At 44.5% G+C, this 7,740-nt stretch overlaps 1 long non-coding RNA gene across 1 annotated transcript in view; it reads left to right on the forward strand.

Moving 5' to 3' along the window:
- Window positions 1-7,254, forward strand: part of LOC120405228 — a 25,411-nt gene extending 18,157 nt beyond the window's left edge. Inside the window, exons 2-3 of the long non-coding RNA XR_005598448.1 lie at window positions 6,034-6,223; window positions 7,196-7,254. This is a non-coding gene — a long non-coding RNA (uncharacterized LOC120405228). The remainder of the gene's footprint in view (window positions 1-6,033; window positions 6,224-7,195) is intronic.
- The last annotated feature ends 486 nt before the right edge of the window (window positions 7,255-7,740 follow it).

Consider the following 7,740-nt stretch of genomic DNA (forward strand, 5'->3'; position numbering starts at 1 on the left):
GAAATAGACATGGTATTGCAATATCTGCAAATCTGGTGCATGCAAAAGAAATACTGGACCACTGTATATCAGTGGGAATTAAGGACTCTCAGCACATCACAGGATGGGATCCTTAAAGAGAAGCTTGCAATAACATGCAGTATGAAAAATAATGTATGTCTGTTTCTGTTTGGTACATCAGTTGTCTTATGACAACATTTGTCCAGTGGAAAAAAATAATGCTTATATTAATTATAATGAGATTGTCTCAGAATTTTCCGTGACTAGTAATCAAATTAGGGGTTGGAAGGATTTTGGCTACACCAATATTAATCCATTTCCCTATTTAAAAATGGCCTTTCCCAGAGCTCATTCAAGTTTATGTCCCAGCCACATGTCCCCTAGATAAATAAACAGATGCTCTATGTAAAGAGTTATCTCATATTCTGAATGAGTGAGGAACATATGTCATCATTAAGGGAAGCTTCAGTGCCAATACTGGCAATAAGGTAGAGGAAAGAAAATAAGGAGAAATTTGGAATAGGGCAACATAATTCTACGGAAATAGTGAAAGTAGATGATCAATTATATTAATTATAACTGGCCAGAAAATGTTTTCATCAAAAATTTCCGTAGAAAAGAAGTAGTTCTCATTTTCAGCAGAAAAATTCATTTTTTTATTAAAAAATAAATAATTTTTCCTGGTTTTTGGCAGTTTTTGGCTGAAAAACAAACAAACAACATTTGCCCAAAAAGTACCATAACAAATAAAAAAATGTTTTGGGGTGTTTCATTTTGCAACAAAATGGATTTTTTTGAGGACAACAGGCACTTTCTGTATAAATGTTCATTTTCTCAAAAACCCAAATTTCTGTTTAAAAAAAGTTTTGATGGAAAATTTTCCACCAGCCCTAATATTACCACTTTCTTTTATTCGGTAATCAAAGGAGTTTCATGAGGAAATCTGGGCACAACAGAGCATAGGTCTTTAGAGGCAGAAGTGAAACTAGATTAGGTCTTCTTTGGGATGAAGCTAGGGTGACCAGACAGCAAATGTGAAAAATCGGGATGGGGGGTAATAGGAACCTATATAAGAAAAAGACCCCAAAATCAGGACTGCCCTTATAAAATTAGGACATCTGGTCACTCTAGATGACGAGCATGCACAACAAAGGGCATGCACTTTGGCATCATCAGACAGTGCTTGTTTTGAATACCTGTAAAGCCAGCTCCATCACCATAAATAATGAAATATCTCCTTTCATCATGAGTCAGCCAAGCATGTACATGATGTCTTTTACGTTAATATCATTATATTTAGTTCTTATATAGAACTTTATATCAATCACTATCAAAGACCACTTTACAAAGGGGATCAGTATCATCACCCCCATTTTACAGGTGGGTGTGCACAGATTTCCAGTGCCACACTGCTGGTCATTGGCAGGAACAAGAATAGAACCCAAGTCTTTTCACTCCTACTGCAGTGCCCTGTCCACTGGAGAAGACTGCCTGTAACATAAGATAGCTTCGTATGAGATGTCCACAAAGCTCCAAATTTCATGAAACTCAAAAATATATAGAGAGAAAAGAGAAATATTGTAAAGAAATCTAGAAGAATGTCAACTTCAATGCTTTAAACCAAATCTGAGCTGAAGGAAGACACCACAGGCCAAGAAATCACAGAAGTTGTCCACAAAAAGTGGCTAGAATGAAACTGCCAGACAAATTTGTGATCACAGTAAAGGGGAGAAGGAAGAAAGATTAGAAAATAGAGAGGTGAACATTTCAGAAGTGCTACAAAAGTGATATAATTAAGTAACTGACAGAGCAAAGATCATTAAGTGAGTTAGAAGGTTTTATGCAGAACATGGCTTCAGTGTGCCCTTTGACTTCCTGTATGACGGACACCTTACAAGACATTTCTGAAGTTACAATAAATTAAGTTAATGAGCAAAGCATTGGCAGGACATTTTGACCTTGCCATAGATGCTCTATCAGATGGTGAACTCATAATACACAATTGTCTTGCTAAGTTGTCCAAAAGATAGTTGATGACTTGGAAGAGACCCACAAGATAAAAAAGGGAAAAAACATTATAGGAAAAATAAAGAACTTCATGACAGACCCAATATCTTATGTTGGATAAATAGATTTCTGGATTGTAATCAAAACAGGTGAAAAGTTATTTATCCGCAGACCATAAATTAGTTCTGGAGAAGGCTGCTGAGTTTAACAAGCCACTGTTGATTGCACTGGTTGTGTTCATCAGTGATAATGGATAAAGACTGGAGGTGAAATCTTGATTCCATTAAAGTCAATGGCAAAACTTGTGTTGACCCCAATGGAGTCAAAATTTCATGCCAGGTGTCCTGCTGATATTAGATCTGTCAGCTGCCTTTGACCCTGCAAACAAATCCAGCTTGAAGTGTTAATTTGACTCAGGACCTTAACGAGTGGAGACCTTGGCCATTTGATCAATGAAATCAGACTAGATATGGTTGAAAAAAAACAGGGGGAGAAAATCAAATTTCTCCTGTTTCTGTCCTATTTCCCTCCACCCCCAATTCAAAAATTTGACTAGCTCTACAGTTTATTTAAAAATGAGGGGCGGGATTTACTGAAGTATTATATTTTTTTCAATTTATTAAATTTCAAAATGTGAAATTTTGTCAGCATTTCAAAATTCAAAACTTCTCAAGCAGCTGTAACAAGAACAGGGGTACATGCTACCACAGTAGCCATCCCAGTGTGCTCTCTACATTTAATCCTAGCCCTGAGCCAAATCCTGCAGACCTTAGGCCTTGGTCACAACAGGGCTTTGATATTGGAATAGTTACACCACCACGGCTATACTGGAGCAAACTCCTCATTCAGGCATGTGGTGGACTACTTCCTGTGTAGCATGGGTACAGAGAGGGACACACAGCACACATGCTGACCAGTTGGTTAGAGATGCATTGTACCAATGTAAATTGTGACTGCACAAGCACAGTTTACACTCGTTTGACTGCAGGTAAAGCTGCCTTTTTTTCACCATTGGAGTTGACACTAGTGCAGCTACATTGGTGTAGACAAGGCATGTACTCAATGCGTTTTTTCCTCTGTCTTCACGAACAAGGTCAACTCCCAGACTACTGCACTGGACAGCACAGGATGGGAAGGAAGTGACCAGCCCTCTGTGGAGAAAGAAGTGGTTTGGGACTATTTAGAAAAGCTGGATGAGCACAAGTCCATGGGGCTGGATGCACTACATCCAAGGGTGCTAAAGGAATTGGCGGATGTGATTGCAGAGCCATTGGCCATTATCTTTGAAAACTCATGGTGATTAGGGGGAGGTCCCATGTAGTGCTCATCTTTAAAAAAGGGAAGAAGGAGGATCCAGGAAACTACAGGCCAGTCAGCCTCACCTTAGTCCATGGAAAAATCATGGAACAGTCAGCATGGATTCACCAAGTGCAAGTCATGCCTGACTAACCTAATTGCCTTCTATGATGAGATAACTGGCTCTGTGGATGAGGGGAAAGCAGTGGACATGTTATTCCTTGACTTTACTAAGGAGGGGGGAGGGATATCTCAGTGGTTTGAGCATTGGTCTGCTAAACCCAGGGTTGTGAGTTCAATCCTTGAGAAGGCCACTTAGGGATCTGGGGCAAAAATTGGCCCTGCTAGTGAAGGCAGGGGGCTGGACTCAATGACCTTTCAAAGTCCCTTCCAATTCTAGAAGATTGGTATATCTCCAATTATTACTTTTGATATGGTCTCCCACAGTATTTTTGCCAGCAAGTTAAAGAAGTATGGGCTGGATGAATGGACCATAAGGTGGATAGAAAGCTGGCTAGATCATCGGGCTCAATGGGTAGCAATCAATGGCTCCATGTCTAGTTGGCAGCCGGTATCAAGCGGCATGCTCCAAGGGTCAGTCTTGGGGACAGTTTTGTTCAATATCTTCATTAATGATCTGGAGGATGGCATGGCCTGCACCCTCAGCAAGTTTGCAGATGACACTAAACTGGGAGGAAGGTATATATGCTGGAAATTGGGAAAGGATACAGAAGGACCTAGACAAATTAGAGGATTGGGCCAAAAGAAATCTGAGGTTCAACAAAGACAAAGACAAGTGCTGAGTCCTGCACTTAGGATGGAAGAATCCCATGCACTGCTACAGACTAGGGACCAAGTGGCTAGGCAGCAGTTCTGCAGAAAAGGATCTAGGGGTTACAGTGCATGAGAAGCTGGATATGAGTCAACAGTGCCCTTGTTGCCAAGAAGGCTAATGGCATTATGGGCTGTATAACTACGAGCATTGCCAGTAGATTGAGGGACGTGATCATTCCCCTTTATACGGCATTGGTGAGGCCTCATCTGGAGTACTGTGTCCAGTTTTGGGCCCCACACTACAAGAAGGATGTGGAAAAATTGGAAAGAGTCCAGCAGAGGGCAACAAAAATGATTAGGGGGCTGGAGCACATGACTTATGAGCAGTGGCATAGCCAGGTGGAGGGAACGGGGAGCAATAAAAAAAAAAAAGGTGCCACCCGCTGGGGCACTTTTACTCACCCAGCAGCGCTCCGGGTCTTCAGCGGTGGGCCCTTCACTTGCTCCGGGTGTCTTCGGCGGCACTGAAGATCCCGCTGCCGAAATGCCGCCGAAGACCCAGAGCGAGTGACAGTCCTGCCGCCGAAGTGCCGCCGAAGACCCAGAGCGCCGCTGGGTGAGTAGAGTAAAATAAAAGCGCCGCAGCAGGAGGTGACTTTTTTTTTTTTAAATCGCTCCCCCGGGTTGAGTAAAAAGGCGCCAAGAAATTGACAAGGTGCCACTTGTGCTCAGTGGGGGAGCGGCCGCTCCCCCCACAGCTACGCTACTGCTTGTGAGGAGACGCTGAGGGAACTGGGATTATTTAGTCTTCAGAAGAGAAGAATGAGGGGGGACTTGATAGCTGCTTTCAACTACCTGAAAGGGGGTTCCAGAGAAGATGGATCTAGACTGTTCTCAGTGGTAGCAGATGACAGAACAAGGAGTAATGGTCTCAAGTTGCAGTGGAGGAGGTTTAGGTTGGATATTAGGAAAAACTTTTTCACTAGGAGGGTGGTGAAGCACTGGAATGGGTTACCTGGGGAGGTGGTGGAATCCCCTTCCTTAGAGGTTTTTAAGGCCTGGCTTGACAAAGCCCCGGCTGGGATGATTTAGCTGGGGATTGGTCCTGCTTTGAGCAGGGGGTGGGACTAGATGACCTCCTGAGGTCCCTTCCAACCCTGAGGTCCCTTCCAACCCTGATGTTCTATGATTCTATGATTCTAAGGCAAACAAATAGTTTTGCCTGACTAAGGACAGCAGGATTTAGCTCAAAGAGTTAGCCTCCCTGTATCTTCTGTTATGCTCAAAACCTGCAGGCTAGTAGATTTGTTAAAAATAATTTGAAAAAAAAAATGACAGGAGTGGCCAGTTGCTTATGGCCTGATCCAGTATCAAATACCCACTGCTTCCTGTGATACAAAATCCCAGGAAAGCCATAGTTTCAGGCTCTGATCCAGAGGAAACACCAACCTGGAAACACCACATGACTCAAGAGAGTAGCTCTGCAGCAGAAAGTTGTAGAAAAAGGTTGTAGAGAAGGCTAGTGCATTTCAATGAGCTTTGTAACTGTCCTGCCAGAGTTACAACAGCTCTGTAGCTGAGTAACACCCATCCTGCTGTATGATCCCAAAACAGACCAGTTCCTGCCTAAGGGCAAAGGATATTTTAAAAACACCCACAATTTTTTCAGTGGGAAAAATAAGAAGCTCCTTGTATCCTCTCACTGTTGCTCTTTGTTGGTCTGTCCCCAGTTCCCCATTGCTCTTATAGGAAATCCTTAAAGCTAGAGGCTCATCACTGATTTTTGCGGGGGTGGGGTGATAATGGTCAATCAGGTAGAATTTTCAGTTGCATGGGACCTTTCTTCTCCCACACTGACCTTTAGAGAGGAGAGATCAGCAAAGGAGACGTCTTCAGGTCCAGTGGACCATTTAAATATTTTTCCTGACTGACTGACTGGCACACATTATGACTTAGGTGGATACCCAGTACATCCCATGACATCATTCCCACAAGCCTGATTGCCAGAGGGATGGAATCTGTGACTCTGTCCTTGGGAAGATGGCAGTTTTCGGTTTCCATGGTTGCTTCTGAGAAGAGGGACTAGCTACTGTGGCTCCTCACCCTCATGCTCCTGGAGGTCTGCTGAGGTCTTGCTCCTGTGAGGGTGAGGTATATCCCCGGGGGTGGGGACATGGGCTGGGGGCTGCTCTAGTGCACCTCAACCCCCTGCCCAGAGCAGGTGGAGGGTCTGGGGCTCCCCACAGCAGCCTGGGCTCCCTGGGCGGCTCTTACCATGGCTTGGCTTCGGCTGCTGGCCTGACCAGGCGGTGGGGCCCTTGGGGAAAGAGGAAGAGCAGAGGGTGGGGCCACTATTCAGGTGCTGGTGCCCCCCCGACCCCCCTGTTCTACACAGCTTCCGGCACTCCCAGTTGGCCTGTGCATTAATCCACCGCTGCAGCTGAATACAGTCCAGCTTCATTTATGTGACACTTCATGGGAAACGTCTGGCAAAGCATCTGACTGACATGTCTCCAGCTATAGAAAACTGAGAAACCAAGTCAACACAGGGACAACAGAATGCATGGTTACACATCTCCGGCCTGATTCTCCTCTGAAGTGTCAACAGGGCTACAGTTCAAAGCACAGTACACTAAGCCACACTCTGGAACTGTCGCTGCGCTGTAACATAGTCCAGGCAGGACTTTACTGTATGGCAAGCTGGTGCTCAGTAGACCCACACCCTGATTTGCTGCATAGTAACTTAGGGTGACCAGACAGCAAATGTGAAAAATCGGGACAGGGGGTGGGGAGTAATAGGAACCCATACAAGAAAAAGACCCAAAAATTGGGACTGTCCCTATAAAATCAGGACATTTGGTCACCCTATAGTAACTTACTATATAGACAAGCCCTTAGACTTCTGTAAAGTACTTGCTTTGGTAATACATGTCATTTTGATTAAGAAATGAGAGCAATGCAAAACCAACATAGCACACATCAAATGGATTGAAAACTGGCAATCTGATACGTTTCAGATAATAAATGGAAAGGAGGAATCATCGTTGGGCGGGTGTTTTTCTAGTGAAGTACTGCAGGGATTGGTTCTTGGGCTTACACCATTTAACTTTTTTATCAGTAACCTGGAAGAAAACATAAAAGCACTGATAAAGGTTGCAGATGACACAAAGATTGGAGGAGTGGTAATAATGAAGAGGACAGGCCACTAATACAGAGTGATCTGGATTGCTTGGTAAGCTGGGTGTAATCACACATTATTCGTTTTAATACAGCTAAATGTACATTTATGTGTCTAGCAATGAAAAATACAGACTAGGAAGGGGAGTTATATACTAGGAAGGAGCAAGCCTGAAAAACAGGACTAATGTGATCCTTGGATTCATAAACAGGGGACTCTCGAGTACGAGTAGAGAGGTTATATTACCTCTGTCTTTGGCTTTAGTGTGACTCAGGGGTGGCTCCAGGCCCCAGCACACCAAGCACGTGCTTGGGGCGGCGTGCTGCGGGGGGCGCTCTGCTGGTCGCCGGGAGGGCGGCAGGCGGCTCCAGTGGACCTCCCGCAGGCGTGCCTGCGGAGGGTCCGCTGGTCCCGCAGCTCCGGTGGAGCATCCGCAGGTACACCTGCGGGAGATACACCAGAGCCGCGGGACCAGCAGACCCGCC

Source organism: Mauremys reevesii, linkage group 4 (assembly GCF_016161935.1).
Source record: "Mauremys reevesii isolate NIE-2019 linkage group 4, ASM1616193v1, whole genome shotgun sequence".
NCBI classification, from domain to species: domain Eukaryota; kingdom Metazoa; phylum Chordata; order Testudines; family Geoemydidae; genus Mauremys; species Mauremys reevesii.